Raw genomic sequence first — 19507 nt, 5'->3', positions numbered from 1 at the left:
CCCATCTTCTCAGACTGGCTGTCATCAGCTGTTGCGGTTTCTAAACTCGATCTTGTTAGATCTTGCAGCAAGAAGAAGCTGACATTCTGGGACTTGTTACTTCTCGGTTTGGGCCCAGGAAGTGTGTGAGTTATTTTTTTGTTTTCCTTGAGTCCTATGATTATGCTATCTCAACACTCTCCCTATGCCGTGTGCTCCCTACTTTACAGTAGGGGTTCCCCAGCTCTTGGAGCTTGGTATGAGAGTTATCTCTGTTGACCTATCACTGGCATCCAAGCAGACTTCTGGTACCTGTAAGTGGGCTTCTATACCTATTTGCCCACCCTCTCCCAGCTTGCTGAGTTTGGTAGGGAGCTCATTGATGCGTAGTGAAGTGAGATTGGTGGCGAATGAGGACAAAAAAAAACCCAGACTCAATTACAGCAGTGTGATAAAAAAAGGGGCGATGCATCAGTTTTGACTGACGCAAGTAGCTTAGTGTATGGGGAACAATGTAATGGAGTGTCAAAAGGTGAAAAACTCACCTTGCACTCCAGCACATTGGTCCTCGCTGTCACACATGCAAGTGGGCATAATGTACCTATGTGTACCTCTATGCCTAGGTATGTGTGACATAACTCATAAGTCATTAGTGGTGTCTAATGTGTGATTTACTGTGTTACCTACCGTAAGTGTGTATTTACCTGTTGAGGGGATGGCACTTATTGCAGATGACACTGTTACAAGTCACTTCGGCCGGTCAAATTCCTCTGGAACAGCCAGTGCATCATTCCTATGCCTGGGTTTTAGAGGCGTAGGTATTTTGACACACCTCAAGCTCAGGGGCCAACCTCTAGAAGATGTGCCACTTTGGAAAGATGTCATCAATACCACTGCATCAGTTTTATAGGGGATTTTAAGTGGGAACGCCTACCTTGCATATACTAAAACTGGAAACAGCTGATTCTGATGAAGTTATCACACGCCGATTACTCCCTTCACACCATTCACTGCTGTGGCTTGAGAGGTGTGCGGCTCAGCTCCAGCAGACAAACTTCACGGTCATATACTGCCCAGGGGTGGGGAACCCGGGCGACTACCTGCTAAGACAACCTCCCCTGAGGAATGGGTATGGGGAACGGGCTGAGGCATTAATCTACAGCTTTGCTTAGGAACATGCCCAAAAGCAACTGTTGTGCGTAGATTTAGATTCCATATATAGGTTTCCCGATTTAAGCCCTTATATACGTACAATTCATATTGCCCTTATTTAGGCATAGAAAATCCAGCACTTATTTAGGCATTGTCCATGCTAACCAAATACAGGCATGGTCTCCTACATCCATCTATCCACTTCACAACGAGTTCTTTGAAAACCAGACTCTTAAGCCTTTAGGAATTAACCTTGCTTGGATATTGATTTCTCCAAGAACTCATTTAGTATGCATGAACATCTATTCCTTAGGGGTTCATTCATGGCGTTCCGATGCCCGACTTTTACGTCAATACAGGCATTCCTAAACACCTTCGAGTTATAAATATACCTTCACTTTCCCTGGCAAACCACGGGTCCGGTGCGGTCCAGTTCGACTGCCTACTTGCGGTTCGCCACGACAAGTTCGGAAGGAGATCGAGTTCCCGCCTGATGCACTGACCAGACGCTGTCATCCTCCTCGCAGTGAATCCAGCTTCAGTGTTTCTGACTCCCCTTGCGGGGTGTTAGATATCGAGTCCCGGAAAGAGATCCCAATCTCACACATTCTAAGGTATGGAGCAGACTAGAACTTATAGAAACTTTTGGCAACTCTTGGCAAAACTAAAACTATAGCTAGCTATACTTTAGAAAACAGCACCTACTTCTTACCTCGTCCTACACTTAGGTTAGGTACACTGGGGTAGAACTATTTAGAAGCATCAGATGAGTATTCACATTTTAGCCTGTGTTATTTATATATGTATTTTAATTAATATATGTCATAGCTACAAACCATGCTATTGCAGTATTATTTCATCTTACTGCTAGCCCTGTACGTATTGTACTTCGCATCCTGTCTTATGATTGTAGCAGTTCATATCTCTTGCATGAGAAATAAGACTGTTTAATAAACCCCTTTTTATTGAAACGCCCGTCCCTCTACTTCTATGCAACTCTGTAGAAACGAAGCATGCACGATTGACTGAGTGAAACTGTTATCTATTGTTTCCACGGTTCTGAGATTTTTCCGACTCTAAGGGAAACAAAGTTGTCATGTTTATGCGGTTGTCAGAAACTATTCCCTTCTTGTATATTCGAGAAGTTTCTAGTGACCTCTGAGTTAGCTGGCACACACAAGTAATTAAGTTTAATATACTCGATAGAGACATACTGACCTCAGTCCTATGTCAAATCTATAGTGTATGTTATTCCAATGCGCAGAGCCTATAAGGGGTATAGGAACTACACTACAAAATGACCCTCAAAGAAACCACACAGCAATGCCGGAGGATGCCCGCCTGCGAAGGCAATGCAAGCTCTCGAGCACCACCAGGGGGAGCCCTTCCTGGACCGCACCATCCGCTGGAGCACAAGAGAGCTTCGCCACAGCGCCATTGTGGAGAGTTTGGGATGAGCTCAGCTGCACCGGGGACCGCCTCATGCTCTGACGTCAGCAGTTAGTAGTGCCACGGATGCTGATGCTGTGGCCCAGCAGGGACACCAGGGAGCCTCCCCACCTCTGCAGGGCGTATGTTCCACAGAAATATTTTGATGTCGTTTCAGGCCGCACGTAGACTTTCCTCACATCTCGTACATACAGTGTTGCAATGCACGAGATGTGAGGTGAGTCTACGTGCGGTGAATGGCGCTCAATAAGATGCCAAACACACGGTCACTTGGCCACAAAGTACACGACAAACCTTCTGGGGTCTGTATGGAGTATGGCTCCTACGGCAGGAAGAGGTTTGGAAACTGAAGGGCTGATTGGCTGGACATAATTATAAACATTTTGGCTGTCGATGCTGATTTGTGCCTGCAACAAGCGTAATAAAAAGAAGAGCCGGAACAATTTTGGAATTCGAATGGGAATTTTCTTTCTGAAGAAGTATTGAATGTGGTGCACCTCTATTCGTGTTATTCTCATGTTGGAGCATGAGGTGCACACGGTAAGTGCACACGGCGAGTGCACACGGTTACCTAACAGGACAATTTGTAATCATTTTGACCCAGACAGGGCGGAGGAGCGGCGGTCGCTGCCGCTGCTCGGTGTTCACTGCAACAATGGGGTCATGCTAACAACAAGCAGAGCTCCAGCCCCCCCTGAGCTGGGGACTTTTCATCCGAGACTGGCGTCCAGGCTGGAACTTCTCAAGGGAACCCTGGCGTGGACAAGAGATAGAGGGCGCCATGCAGACTGCTGCTTGAGGGTCAGAGAGAGTCGCCAGGAATGTGTGCGCGTTCAAAGGGAAGGCTGACCCTGCAACCCCAGGTGGCCAGGCGCAAGAATAATTGTTTGAGCATTGGGACATGACCTTTCACCCACAAGCCTGGCTGGACCCAGTGGGAGCCCCTGCCAACCCCAGCAGAAGGTGGAAGGGTTCAGGCCAAAGACACTAACAGTCCAAGAGGGTGGAACCGAGAGAGCCAGGCGTGTCCAGCAGAAAGAGTACCATGAATCCAGCAACACAAGCTGTGGCCCACCCTGCTCCCCGCCAAGACCTCGAAGACTATCCGTCCGCCTTTCGTGGGTGCCCACCCACCCGTCGACCAGGAGCCAGGGTGTCCCCAAGAAAGCAGGGTCTAGGCACCTGCCAAATACATCTCTGTGTGACCTGCAGGTCAGATTCACATTTAAAATCAATGGTTGAGTATCCGCAGTGCCTGCTGCATAGATTTGTGTGTGGACTACAGGCCGCGGGTTCATATAACCTCAGATAGAGCTGAGATAGCCTCGTCGACTCCTATATCTGTCTGCCACTGAAGGCCACTGATCCCAGTGATATCAATGGGGGAGGCCATGCTGCTGCTAAAGAGAAATGCCGGTGACTCATAGGCCACAGTGTTATATCCCCACTAGTTAGTGTGTGGGTTAGGTGCCTGCTGCAGAGATATAACCTGCAGGTCAGGAGAGCAAAAAACAATATGAAAGGTCCGAATCTGGATTCAATGCATCCCAGACAAATGTATTGATGTGGTATTGGGATAGATTGGTGTATCAGAGAGCCACGCAGAGATCTGGCTGTGGAAACAAGGTCACCAGTTCTAATGGTGGGATGTTGCCATGGTGGGTTTGTGCACCTGCAGAGGACTCTACTCTGGAGGTCCCACATTTGAATTCTGTCATGGTGGACTCAGACCCCTGTCTTTCCACGATAAACATGTGTAACAAGAGCAGCAAGGAGTCAATTCCGCCCGTCAACCCTGCGCTAGCGTGCAGCGTTATCCAGGCTGACTCATACGCTGAGCAAGTTATTACCATAAAAACATTGGAGCAGCTTAAATTTGGCTCCACCCTTTCATATCACAACTGTGCACATAATGTGTGCGCTTAGTGTCATATACTGTGTGAGTGCTAATATCATTCAGAGGAAGCGGTGCGCTTTCCCGCATTACTGGAGGTGCATTTATGGTAGAAATGAGACATTCTCATGAGGGTGTCCCCTAATGTATTGAAAATAGTGTTAAAGGTTTTGAAAGGAAGACGAAGACGCAGCACCTTGAAGGTAGGAGTCCAGTTCATGACGTCCAACAACCTCCAGGTCCCGGCAGCAACGGAACTGTCGTGGAGCCCAACACTCTAGAGTGGAACCCCCCTGACTGCACGAGCTCACACGCGAGCCCAACACACCCCACGTCCTTCACCACAAAAACAAAAAATGGAGAGAATAAGGAAGAAAGAAAAGCAAGGAAAGAAGGAGAAAAAACAAAGTCAGAGATCAGCCGGATAATAAACAGAGACGGCATTACAGCATTTCGTAATCATGAAACTTTGCAGGAACAAATTTCAATCTGGAAGATGCAACCCCTAGAAAGAACACGGTCATGATGAACAGGTTCCCTACCATGAACATCGGAAGGCACAACTGTAGGGGAACAATGAACACCACACTTTCTGTTGACATGGACTCAGGTACAATGGAAGCAGCACACTTGTTCCACACTTTTCCGTTCTCCAACACAACCACATGATTCCTCAGTGCAGACACTCTTTTGGGAGCTGAAAAACAAGACTCCCCCTTGCGACAAAAAACGGGTCTCTTAACTCTCACCCAATCCCCTATCTTGATAAGCAAAGAACGACAAACTCCAGGCCTAGAATCATACTTAGCCTGAACAGCAGCCCTGACATCAGTTACAATTGACAATTTGTTTGTGTCCACTTCCCTCCTGGACATCCATTCCTTGTTTAATTTGGAGCCAGCTACCCTTCCCCTCAGTAAGGTGAATGAAGCGATGCCAGTACTGACATAGGGGGTGCTCCTCACAGCCCACAGCATGTCACTGCCGGCTTGCTGCCACTGCAACCCATTAATTAATGCCAACTGTAGGTGTTCCTTGACAACACGGTTGAAGCGCTCAACAAGACCATTGCTGAGGGGGTGATAAAGGGAAGTAAGAGTGTGTTAAACACCAATATCCTTGAGAAATTTCACCAGTTGATGACTGATGAGGAGTTCGCATTGTCAACAAACCTAACTTCAGGCCATCTTGACATATAGTCAATCAAAACTAAAGCATATTTGGGAGAACTCCCAATGAGCCCAAAAGGACCCGCAATGTCAAATGCCAACTTAGTCCAAGGAGTGTTCATCACTACAATAGGTTCAACAGGAGCGGGATGGCTCACCTGGGATTTATCACTCGTAACACAAGTACAGCAGTCACAAACAAAATGTTCAACATCCGTATCCAGGGCAGGCCACCAAAAGTCTTGTCTAATCCTGCGTTTCTTTGCACAAATACCTGGATGGCCCTCATGAGCCAAAATCAACATCCTCTTGCGTAAAGATTCAGAAACTACTAATAAACCACAACGCCTTAACACTCCATCAACCACAGATAATTCATCCGCGACCCTCTTGTAGGGCACTAGCTCAGAAGGGCGATCCTTGTCACTAGGCCATACACCAGCTAAGAGATCAATGACCTTAACAACATCAATATCTTCTGATTCACTTTCCGACCATTCATGTTCCGAAAGAGCCCCCCCAAAGAACGCACAGCACAAACACTTTCTAAATCTTCACACCCCACATCATCATCATCACTTGAGAGAGGAAACCTGGATAAGCAATCAGCCACATGGTTCTTGGCTCCAGCTACATACTCAAGCCGATACCAAAACTCTTGCAATCTGTATTGCCATTTAGAAATACGTGGTAAACAATCAACCAAAGGTTTATGATCACTTCTAAGAATTAATTCATTGCCCCACAAAAAATGTCTGAAATGCTGAATATCCGACCACAAACCCAAAGCTTCCTTTTCAGTGGTAGAATAGGTGCTCTCAGCACCCTTTAAAGTCCTTGAAGCAAAAGCAATAGTTTCTTCACGACCATTGCTCCTTCTCTGAAGAGGCACCGCCCCTAAACCAACATTGCTAGCGTCTGTAGATACAATACATAAATCATTAATGTCAAAAAGTTTAAGAGGGCGAGCATGTACGATTTCCTGCTTGATGGGCTCAAAATTGTCGTTACAGTCAACATCCCATACATATTTAACATTTTTCTTTAGTAAGTTGCGCATGGAAGCAGTTTTAGTGGAAAAATTGCTGACGAATTTGGCATAATATTTTACCAGCCCTAAATAAGAACGGAGTTGGTCTTTGTTCAGGGGTGTGGGTGCATTCTGAATTGCTTCGATAATCTTTAGTTTAGGTTCAATGCCATTAAGTGAGATATGATGACTAAGATAATCAACACCCTCTTGAAGAAATTTACACTTGTCAGCCCTCAACGTTAACTGAACTGTCGTGGAGCCCAACACTCTAGAGTGGAACCCCCCTGACAGCACAAGCTCACACACAAGCTTGGTAGATAGCTACAACCAGATCCCAACAGATTGTACTTCCCATTCCCATTTACATTTGTGTATTTTGAGTTGTACCATATTTATGTAAAGGGAAACTCCTATAGAATCATCTATTCATTTAACAAAGTGTGCTGTGCTAATTTGTTACTATATACGTACTTATAATCATGCTTTTTAATGTGTGTTGAAATGTTCGGTTAAGTTAGCATGACCACAGGCCCTAAGCATGTGGGTTTTATTGTTAAACCACCGGCGTGAACGCCTGCTTGGGTTGCAGTGGTTTCTTCTTCTTCCCTGCGGGTGAGTTCAGATAATCTCATAGCCAGTGAAAGGCACATTGTGTATTAGAGATAGGGAGGCTCGGAAGGGGAACTATTGGCAGGGCAAAGGGTGCTATTGAACCAGGAGGGAGGATACCTATGCATGCTGTATCTGGAGATAGGAGACATCCAAGGACACCTGATGTTCAGTCCATGGGATGGGAGTACAAAGTACGTGTGGCAATTCCTGCTGTGAGAAGGTGCACAAATACTGGAATAGATGACGTGGAGTTCTAAAATGTTCAGTGTGTTTGACTGATGGTCATACTTTAGTCTTGTAGGCAGATTCACTTTTACACTCTAAGGGGTACAGACCTCTTTGCTATATTCTCATTGTGTGGCTTCGTGCTATGCAATATTTCTGATTTACTAACCTTGCTGTAGTTAGGATTGTGTAGGGGAATTAGATTTATTCATGAATAGGCAAAAGAATCGTAACTCTTATATGGAGCATCACATTCTGTTTCTTATTTTTTGTACTACAGTAACCTAATTGTTTGTATGCTTTATTTTGTTGAGACAAGTTCCACAATCAGTGGTGATTCTGTATTTTTACAATATATTCTTGAGATTTATATCCATGAGTTTGGTTCTTAATTTGTTATAAATTCATACTTTACCCCAGCATTTGCTTTTTGGTCAATATTGTGTGGCCAAATAGGCTACAAATTGTTCTTGCTGCCCCCTCGTTTTCACTGCTTTCTCCTTGTTTTTTCCCCTCATTGCCGCTCCTGCCTGCTCCCATTTTCCTGCCTCCCTCATCTCAATTGAAATCAACAATAACACTACTCACGACATCATCCAGTGAATGTGAGTATGTTTAAAAAGTTTATCAGTGTTAAACATATATACTACTAACCTACTACAAAAGTTGAATTAGTATACTGGGTGAACTACTGCTGAGTGATACTACTTCTAATGTATTTTATGGGTGTGGTTGTGTGACTGTATGTATGGGTGTCTAAGTGGCAGTATGGGTGTATAAGTGGGTGTATGAGTAGCTGTCTGGGTGAGTGACATGATGTGTGAGAGGTAGTATTGGTGAGTAAGTAGGTGTGTCAGTGGCTGTATGAGTGAGTGGTGGTGTGAGTGGCTCTATGGGTGGGTAAGTGGGTGTGTAAAGACTGTATGGGTGAATGAGCGGGTGTTTGATTGGCTGTATGACTGAGTGACTCGTGTGTAAGTGGTTGTGTGGGTGAGTGAGTGGCTGTTTGAGTGGGTGTTTGGTTAAGTAAGTTGGTGTGTGAGTAGCTGCAATGGAGTGTGTGTATGAATGGCTTTATGGGTGAGTGAGCGGATGTGTGAGTACTTGTATGAATATGTGAATGGGTATGAAAGTGATTATGTGGGTGTGTGCGTGAGTATGTGAGTGTTTGTATGGGTGAGTGAATTTGAATGGGTGAATGAGTGGGTGTGTGAGCAACTGTATAGGTATAGGTAAAGATATGAGTGTGTCAGTAGCTGTGTGGGTGAGTGTGTGGCTATGTGAGTGGCTGTATGGGTGAGTGACTGGTTATATGAGTGTCTGTATAGGTGACTGAATGGTTGTGTGAGTGGCTATATAAGTGAGTGAGTGGGTGGGTGTGTATCTGCCTCTATGGAGGAGTGAGTGGGTATGAGTACTGGTATGGGTCTGTGAATGGGTATGTGAGTGGTTGTGTAGGTGTGTCAGTGGACATATGAGAGGTTCTATGTGAGTGTGAGTGGGTGTATGAGTGGTTCTGTGGATGATGTCATGAGAGATGTCATCAGTAATGTCATTTCATATGCATTCAGTGATTTCTTTGGTGATGTCACTGACTATCTCATGAGTGATGTAATATGTGAGGTCATAAGCAGTGCATTGCGGGGGCATAAGTTATAGTTAGCTCAGCTAACTATAACTGCTGAATTTCACTTGTTTCGTATGAGTGAAATCTCAGCCTAACTATAACATCCCTGTAATCTTTGTTTTATTCAGCAAATATAAATATATATATATCTATAATATATATATAAATTAAGAGTATTTTCTAAAAAATTACAGAATTAAACAGTGTTGCCTCTTGTGAGCCGTGACCCTCCCTACACCATAATGGTGATAAATGCAGCTTTACACACATTGCATCTACATATATATACTATTTATGCTATTGATTATTTACTGCCACAGAAGAAATGAATGTAAGACTCTTAAGCGAGGGATCTCATGAATCATTAACAGCCGTACATAATAAGTTATTCACCCACATTAAATCTGATTTCTCTGTCTCTGTTAACAGCAGGTGGCCCCCACTTAAGAATAGTGGTTTAATAAAGAGAGCAGGCTAGCTCGCAAAGAATCGGCAGTAGCCATTAACTCCAAAGATTCATGTTGACAGGAAATTCTACAAACCTTATCCGATTCTAGCCAAACGGAACTGGGATGAAGCAAGGGGGCAGGACCTCAAACAGGCCTGCTCTGCAAAAGACTCAATAACATTCTGGTCCTTAGTGGAATGGGGTAGAGGTGGGCAGCTACCCACCCTTCATAATGTTATTGCTCCCTATTAATGGGTTGAGCATTTGGCACCTTTATATTCTGGACTAGATGATTTGACCACTCATAATTATTCCTATACTTTAGTCCTGACCGATGTTTCATTCACACTAACTGATGTACAGGCAGCATTAGATTCAGTCGCAAATGGTAGAGCCCCAGGCCCAGGTAGTATTCCAGCTGATCTGTATTTGCAGGAGAGGGACAATTGGTCCCGATTTATTTTAATCCTTGCAAATGTTATAGCCAATGGTGCTCCAATTCTGGACTCCTGGCGGGGAGCGAAATTGGTTCCTATATACAACAAGCATTGGCATAGCCAATAGGTCTCGCCTTTGGGACCTTATAAGTGTTTAGTTAACCAGCACAATATCCTTGGTGCAACACTTATAAGGTCCCAAAGGCGAGACCTTTTGGCTATGCCAATACTTGTTTTTAAAGCAGTAAAAAACCATCTATTTTGAAGTCCAGAACATTTTGTGAGTAAGGCCTTGCTGAAAGCCTTCGAGGTGGATGCTTTTTTCATGCTTCTCCAGTCGCCTCTACAGGTCTAGTGCAACTTGCAGTTTACGTGTTCTAGCCCTAGAGGAGCTTATACGGCCTTTCATTCTTTCGATGGGTCAAAATAGTTGCACAGTTGAGTTGGGCGATAACTGCTCTTTAACTGTGTGTGTTTGGTGCTTGGTGAGCTCTGTAAGACCAGAGGGATGCTCAGGTGTTAAGGGTCTCACCACAGCAGCCCACATTGTCAAGAGTAGCAGTTACTTTGTTATTACCGCCTATACTACAGCATTGCAGTGGTCCCTTGTGGTGGGGTGGGCCACAGAGGTCGTGGCGGGGTGGGCCACAGAGGTCGTGGCGGGGTGGGCCACAGAGGTCGTGGCGGGGTGGGCCACAGAGGTCGTGGCTTGCAAATAAAGATGGTGAGGCGAACTTTGACTTTGGATTAATATGTGATCGCGCTTTCTGGAATAGGAATTCGACTACCTCTGAATTTCTGATGCGCACTCTTAGAACTAACTCTGCAGGATACATTCCCTGGTCGATGCTGAGCATTTAAGGGGAAGACAAAAAGCCAAGCTTTTACTGCTCATTCATTTAGGTCTTTATTGGAAGAGGGAGTTCAAATCAGTAATGGGGGACGAGGCAGGAGAGGGCTGCTCGATGTGGACAAGGGAAAGTATTGTTGGAAAGAGGAGGCACAGATGAGGAATGAAACACCAGTGAGATGACACAGACCCCGAATGACAGAAGCCGCTGCTTGTGAATAGAGAGAATTTACCGTGTATAGAGGGACAGGTTCGGGGCCGTAGGCAGTGATTGACAGCGGCAGATGGTGTAGGAAATAGAGAACTCATCTCTGGAAAGAGGCGCAAGCGAGGACCCAGTGACAGTAGGTGAGGGGTGTCGGGATTTGTGAGAATGAGGGCGTTGGCGTTTGGAGAGCGACACAAACGAGGGACTATGGAAGGACAATGACCACAGCAGATGCTTGTGGAAACAAGATCTCGGATCTGGGCTGAAGCTCCAGTGAAGGATTATACACACGAATCATAGCAGTGAATGAGAGGACAGACAGTGAGTCATCGCAATCGCTCTGAAAGCGAAAGTGATCGCGATGACGCACAAGTTTTCAAAGTGCTGCTGAAGGCTAGCGGTTCACACGTACACGGTCACATGAACACAAGTGCTAGGCCAGCCAGCAGCACTTTGAAAACTCACCTCCAAAATGTCTCTCCGAGCCAGCGCATGCGCTGGGCTCAGCGAGACCTAAAAAAGGGGACAAGTACCTGCCAGCAAACTTTAGGCTGATCAGCCTTATAGGCTCACACCAGAAACATTTTGCTCGTCTCATCTTATGCAAGATTCAGGAGTGAATATTGGTTAACAACTCACATTCAACACTTCAGGCTGGGTTTCATGAGATTGTACTTACCATCGATCAGGTCTTTCGTTTCCAGATGCTTTCTGGGGGACAATAATTATCTGCAAGGGCAGATTATATGCTGCCTCTGTCAACCTTTAATCCGCCTTTGACCTGGTCCCACGCCACAAATTGTGATTGGTTTTGCATGAGTTGAGCGTGCCCCTTGCTCTGCTAGCTCTGCTGGTACGGCTACACAATGATAACACTGCCAGGGTGCGCTGGGGCTCCCAGGGGGAGCTCAGTGAGAATTTCAAGCCGACAAAGGGGCACGCCAAATGGTTTTTAGTGGGCATTGTTCACGTTCTTTCCTTTCTCTCACGAGATGGCCAGTGATTAGCAGGTACAAAAATTCAGAATTTATTGTTTGCTGATGACACGTTGCTAATATTGAAAACCCTGAGTGGGCTGCAGTATGCTTTGACTCGCTTCGAGGAATTTTGTGGACTGAGGGGTCTTGAAATGAATACAGATTAAACAACGTATATGCCCTTTAATCAACATAAATCATTTAAGGGCAGTGTGACATTGGGGGGCAAATTTCTGAAGCGTATTGAGGTTTTCAGGTATTTGGCATTACATTGACTTCAAATCTCTCTTGGGGGCATATTATCAAGCGATATATCGCCGCTTTTTTGGCACATAGCGCCGAAAAAGCGGCGATTTTCTCATCTCAACATTATCAAGGACACGCTAACAAGCGTTAGCGCATGTTTCCTTGCAACTTTGCATGTCAGCAATCTATATTGCTAATGACATGCAAATTAGGCGTTCCTGAGTAGAACAACATGGGAATCCACGCTGACATGGCTTCGCAATATTAGCAAGCCATGCAGCAGACCCGTGAAGCGATAGAAATAAACACGCCAACCGCGTTTATTGCAGAAATATAACGCCTGCTTTAAAAGTGACAGGCATACTGATAATGAGAGGTGGATTGCCAGGTTAGGTCGACACACCCCTATCAGCAAGCCTCTCCTTAGCGCTGTGAAATCACCGCTGGATTTCACAGCGCTATTCCTGAGAATCGGCCTCTATTACTGGAATTACATCGCCTGTTAGCAAAACATTGATAATACCTCGCTAACTTGGCGATGTAATCCAGCGATGGAGTAAATCGCGCTAAGCGCGATTTGCGATAAATATCGCATCTCCTAGATAATATGCCCCACAGAGTCCACAAATAGAAGTTATGTCTCTTAGACATCGCCAAATTGCTGGAATTTTACCAAAGGAGCTTAGCACCTCCTACCAAACCAATTAGCCCAGTTCTCCAAATCTATGATGAAAAGGTTCTGGGCTCGGTCCTCTATGGTGCCGAATTATGGGATATTCCGGCATCACTACACTCACCAACGCAGAAAACAAGTTCCTGAGATCAGTAACACATATCCCACAAAGTACTCCTTTCAAACCTTTGCTGTTGGACATGGGCAGGAAAGCAATAGTCACAGAGGAAGACTTTGCCCCTTCTTTATTGACATAGAACATGGTCCACCCCAGAACTGGCTGATGGCGCGCTGTCCCTTAGTGCTGTTATTGAAGCAGATCACTCCAGAAAGAGAGTCTGGCTCCAAAAGGTAAACTAATCCCTACTAGATGTTGCTGTGAGGGAGTTGTGGGATGACCCTTTGGGATCTCCCTTCCCTTGGCTGCTACCTTAAAAGAGCAGTGTGGTGAAGCAAACCTTGCGGCTGAAGGGCCTGCAGCGGACAGGTCATCCTTGACAGGAAGACTTACAGGCTTTAAGTCCAGTTGTTTTCTAGAGCCATATTGAGAGGTCATATCTGTCCCCCTGGATAGGAAGTTTACCCCCAATTCAGGGTGGGATCTCTCCCAATCAAATACTTTACTAAAAACTTGAATTCTGATAGGAAGGACAAATGTACCCATTGTCCATCTAGTGTGAAAACCATTTCCCATGTCTTGTCTGTCCAGCTTACATAAAGCCTCGAAAAAGTCCCTCTCCTTTATGCAGACTATTGGTTACTTGAAGCTGCATTGTAGCATGGAGAATCCTCATGGCAGACCCCGCCTCCCAGTTGTATGGTCTCTGGCCAAGTTTCTGGGATAGACGTGGCCATACGACGGCAAATGAATTCTAAGTGAACCTTACAAGATTTTATCAGCACTCAAATATTTTATGATTATGTCGAGTTGGACTTATTTTATGCGTACTCATGTATAATGTATCATTCCATTTTGGCTTTTACATTTTGTCCAGATAAATTTGTTATATCTGCCCCAGAGTACCAAGTTGCTTAAATTTCTCTTCTAACTATGGAAGTTTACATATTGTACACTGTACTTCTGTTTTATTGGCTTTTATGTCATTCTTAATTACGTTGTGCCATAATTGCTTTTATGAAATTTCTTGTTGAAATGAAGTTGATTGAACTGAACTGTTACTGACAGCTATTAACTGACCTGCTAAATTGTTATTTAAATTTACTCCGATGTTCTGAATCCTAAAGTACATAGTGGATGTATTAGCTAACAGACATCCCCTAGAAACTCTCTGCATAAAACAGGTGTCATCTTCTACCTGCCAGGCTAATGCTCCCCTTAAACTATGGGCTGTGTCTCTCAGGACATTCTCCATCTGGGCTCACATGGGGCATTGTTGCACTTACAGCTGCTTTTTGGTCAGATTTTCCTAATTTCAGAAATTGTAGTCCCTGGCTCAAATATTATTATCAGACCCTTATTCATTTGCATGCCAAACATAAGCAGGAGGTAAGTGTGAGAAGTCGGCCTGGTATATGCTGTCCACTAGTTATAGTGGGCACCCTGCACCAGTCCAAACAATCCCTTATTGATGATAGGTTAAAGACAACCTTTATTGAAAGCTACCCTAGTGGTAGCTATGGAGAGCAGCCTTCAGGCTAAGTCGTGAAGGAATGTAAAGCAGCTTGTTTTACCACTCTACAATCTCTTGAATGACCAAATGAAAGATATCCACACCAGGAATATATATAAAATATATATATTTATTACTAAACACACCCTCCTAGTCTCTTTATGATTCTAGAGGTCCAAACACATAAGTTACACTTCAATAATCACAGTAAAATAGCACACATACACGTCAGGCCCTAGGGGCGAGCCAAACCATATACTAAAATAGTGGCATAAGAACCACGACTTAACAAGACCCACGGCCTGGAGCCTGTAGAATCACTGGGACCCCAAGGAACCACCCAAGGTAGTGACACAGAGGACCCACGGGGGCCGTGTGCAGTGTGAGAACACAGGTGCGAGCCCCGTACTACTCTATGGGAAAGTCGCGGTTGGAATTATCTGGTAAAGCAATAGCAAGCTTGAATCCAACCGCTGCACACCAATGTGAGAACTTGGCCTGGCATATGCTGTCCACTAGTTATACCCCTTAGAGGTGATAGGTTAAAGACAACCTTTATTGAAAGTTATCCTAGTGGTAGCTATGGAGAGCAGCCTTCAGGCTAAGTCTTAAAGAAGTGTAAAGCAACTTGGTTTACCAGTTAATAACCTCTTGAATGACCAAATGAAAGGAGAATCACACAAGGTATATATAAAATATATGTATTTATTTCTAAACACTCGCTTTATGAGGTTAGAGTCCAAGATACACAATAATACAGTTCTAAAACGACAGTAAAAAGCACCAAATACAATGGGCCCCAGGGGGAGACCAAACCATATATTAAGAAAGTGGCATATACCAGGCCAACTTCTCACATGATACATTTAGATTCATTTCATTTGCAGCCTTCTTGAAAGCTCTTTGAGCCTAACATGTGGTAAGAATATGCTGCATAATTATCAGTGTTCAATGGCGGTCCCCCATTGGAGTATACCAAGAGCGATGGATGAATGCTTGAATTAATCCCAGCCACTGGTAATTACTCTGCTGCATCTGAAGTCATTGCTATTTTATACACCACTTCACCTCAATTCAAACACAGCCATATGCAAATCCCTCTGGACTTGGCTCCAATAGGAATACTTCATCCTGAATCAGGATGCACACGACTGATGAGCCCCAAACAGGGAGAGGGGTTCTTGTGTTCTGGTTCAAGGAGAACCTGGCCTCATATTTCAATATTTGCGAATGAGTTACCACATCCTTTGAGGTGTTGGTAAGCAGGGGTTTGCGACCACTGATACACACCATACAAAATCGCAAATTCGAAGTAATGCCCTAAACATGCCCCTTCGGGATGGGTATGTACTCGGAAACCTATTTGTGATTTCATAATGTGTTAGAGAATCTGAATTTTGGTTTTGTACATATCCAACGATATCTTACAGTTGCAAGTTTTGCAAAGAGAATCTTTGTGACTGCAAAATAGCTTAGTACATAAGCCCATGGTCACTGGTGATGACTGAGAGATAGAGAAAGAGAGAGACAGCAAGTGAGAGAGAGTTAGAGTGCTTGAGAGAGATAGAGTGAGAGAGATTTATTGTGAGAGTGACAGAGAAAAAGTGGCAGGGAGAGCTACTGTGAGAGGGACAGAGTGAGAGATAGGGTGAGAAAGACAGAGATTGTCTGAGAGAGATAGAGTGAGAGAGATTTATTGTGAGAGTGACAGAGAAAAAGCGGCAGAGAGAGTTGCTGTGAGAGAGACAGATTAACAGAGAAAGTGAGTGTGCGGGTGTCTGAGAGTGTGGCACTCGTGCAAGCGTAAATGTGGCTCGAGACTGACTGAGTAATGGATCTGAGACACCATAGAGGCCTTCTCCTGATCAAGGGACCCCATGAAGAACCTACAGATGTGGTGAGGGGGAGGTAAGACCCCCATGAAGAACCTACAGATGTGGTAAGGGGGAGGTAAGACCCCCATGAAGAACCTACAGATGTGGTGAGGGGGAGGTAAGACCCCCATGAAGAACCTACAAATGTGGTGAGGGGGAGGTAAGATATGATGCTCTGAGGGTCATTGGTCAGTGAAGAGGGTTGAGAGCACCAGAAGAACACAAGGGTGAGGGAAGTGGAGAGCAGAGGGGGTTAAGAGGCTGATGACGTTGGGCAAAGAGTTGAGGGAAGTCTGATACATGAAGAGGATGGGTACACTCAGAAATTCAAAGGGTTAAGAGTCGTGGAGCGAGAAGGAGGGAAGTGGTTGTGGACCACAAGCAGAGAGGGGTCTAGAGAACAGGGGATTGATGGGCACAGGGCACATACCAAGGAAATGAGACGTACAGGATCAGGTGCGGGAGGGGGTGCGAGGAAGGTGCAACTGGTGTGAGTGATATATTGTTAAGTGTGAGGAGGCGGGGGAGTATGGAATGTCAGGGATACAGGAGTGAGGATGAAAGGGTCACCGAGCCCGAGGACCACAGTGGGCAAGCCTCAGAAGGAAGGGACTTTTTAGCAAATGTATGTGGAAAATATGCTTTAAAATGCAAAGATTGATCTCATATTTTCAATATGTTTTCATGGGGTAGATCCTCTCACCCTACACCCCTCCTGTAGACAGTCTCTTGGACCCACTTTGTCCACTCCCTCATTGACATTCGTGGAATGGTGCAAAGCCCCTCACTTTCAAAGTTCACCAGGAGCCACTGTCAACACAGCACAACCCAATCCAACTCAAAACCATACACTACACACGTCATCATCTTTACAACAGTGATCACTCATTAACATGAGAGTAGATAAGAATGGTAATAATGCCAATCCTCATTACTAACATGCAAACAGCGTAATACTGTAAGTAAAAATACCAGCAGTATATACAATGGCACCAATATACTAAACAAGTAAAGTGACAATCTGTAGGAAACCCCTTAGAATAAGGCAAGTCATCATGTGAGCATAATTAGCGCCTAGTGCCAGTGGACACTGTTTCTTTACTCATTCTAGACTTCCCTCACTCTGGTACTTCAGACTCACCTGCTGGGGTGTGGAGAGTAAAGTGCCAGACGGGCAGTGGTCTGCAGTGTGGAGATGACACTCAGGCTTCTGGTGAGCAGAGTGTGAACTGCCGTGTGGGGTGGAGGTCAGTGAGGGAGGAGCTGTGGTGTGCAGTGGAGTACAGTGTGGAGCTGCCAGGTGTGCAGTGGAGGACAGTGTGGAGAGGAGCTGCTGTGTGCAGTGGTGGACAGTGTGGAGTTCTAACATTTATAGTCGGAGTAAAGGATGGTGATTAGCTTCTCAGGCTCAGAGAAGATCGCGTAGTCGCCCCCCTCCCATAGCCCTCCCCCGGCGTCTATTTGCTGCAGTAAAAGGATAGGCCATGTTTGTTTACCTCCTGAGATCCAAACTGAAGCTGGCAGTGAGTGGCATACAGCCTCGTGGTGCAAGCAGCTGCCAACAGCTTGGAGAGCCAGAAGGAGTCCATAGCAGGGGTGTTTTCTAGAAACCCTAATACCAAGAAGTTGTACAGCCACTGCCGTCCCTCGTGGGGTATCACGCAGGGTGCATTATAGGACTGTTGCTGGGCTCCACCACCTCACACCAATGTCAAGGCTGACAATGGACACAGGAAGAGCGGTCTCAGCACATTCTTTTCCTTTCTAAGTGTCTCTTCTGATATGTCTTTTTTCATGCTGGTTTCTTTATCCAAGGAGTGTTAACCCCTTCGCTGCCAGGCCTTTTCCCCTCCTGTGCCACGCTCTTTTTTGGCTATTTGGGGTAGTGCGCGCTGAGGCCCCTGTAACTTTTTGACCACATAAGGTATCCACGCCAAATTTGCGTCCTTTTCTTCCAACATCATGGGGATTCTGAAGGTATCCAGGGTTTGTGTATTCCCCTGGAGGGGTCACAGAAATTAGCCAAAATACAGCAAAATGTAGTTTTTTGGGGGGAAAATTGGAAAAACGGGCTGCAAATGAAAGCATCTGGGTTTTTCCCTGCAAGTGTTATCAAAAATGAGTTTGTGGGGCTGAAATCACCATTTTCCCAGCTTTTAGGGGATACCAGACTTTTGTCAGAAACCCAACATTTTATACACAGTTTTGGCATTTTTCTGGGACATAGCCTATTTTTGCTATTTTTTGTGCTTTCAACCTCCTTCCAGTTAATGGTAGAAATGGGTACAAAAGCAATAATGGATCCTGGAAAGCTATAGATTTTTGAAAAGTAGACAACATTCTGAATTCAGCAAGGGGTCATTTGTGTAGATCCATCAAGGTTTCTTTATAGAAACTAACAGTTGAATATAGGATAAATTGAAAATTCGTTGAAAAAAAAAGCCTTTTGTGTCAACGTTTTCACCTGTAATTTCTTCTAATTATGACAGCTCTTTGAAGGCAATATACCGTTGCATCCGCTGGACATTACTGGTTGTGGGGATATATAGGATTTGTAGGTTCACCAAGAACCCGACAAACCCAGATCCAAAAACTGAGCAGCAACTTGCAATCGTATTTTATTATGAACCGGGTAGATAGTAATTATTCTGTAAAAATGTGTACATGGAAAAATTGGTATGAAAGATACCTATGTATTTCTGAAATGGGAACAAAATATAGAGTTTAGAAACAGTAGATATTTGCACATTTCCGAAATTGGGAATACTCATACTAGCATGAGAATTATCAGTCATTTTTTAGAATGACTTCTTTTTTACACAATGTCTTTCATTTGGAAGGCAGAAATGCATCGAAAGTCAATAGGTAATAACAGTTCCTTTACACATCTGAATTACCCTAAGTCTCCCGATAAAAATGGTACCTCACTTGTAGGGGTAGGCATAGTGCCCACGACAGGAAATGGCTCAAAACCCAACGTGAACACACCACATTTTCACAATGCAAAATGACCCTTTTTTAGC

The 19507-nt window shown here is 44.8% G+C and overlaps 1 protein-coding gene across 1 annotated transcript in view; it reads right to left on the bottom strand.

Moving 5' to 3' along the window:
* Window positions 1-17828, bottom strand: part of LOC146808605 (TRPM8 channel-associated factor homolog) — a 234221-nt gene extending 216393 nt beyond the window's left edge. Inside the window, exon 1 of the mRNA XM_085623623.1 lies at window positions 17626-17828. The gene's annotated coding sequence lies outside the window, so the exon portion shown is untranslated. The remainder of the gene's footprint in view (window positions 1-17625) is intronic.
* Window positions 17829-19507: the final 1679 nt, after the last annotated feature.

The sequence above is a fragment of the Triturus cristatus genome, chromosome 8, assembly GCF_964204655.1.
Source record: "Triturus cristatus chromosome 8, aTriCri1.1, whole genome shotgun sequence".
Lineage (NCBI taxonomy): Eukaryota > Metazoa > Chordata > Amphibia > Caudata > Salamandridae > Triturus > Triturus cristatus.
Note: the sequence above shows the minus strand (reverse complement) of the source record. Positions and strands in the feature narration are given on the sequence as shown.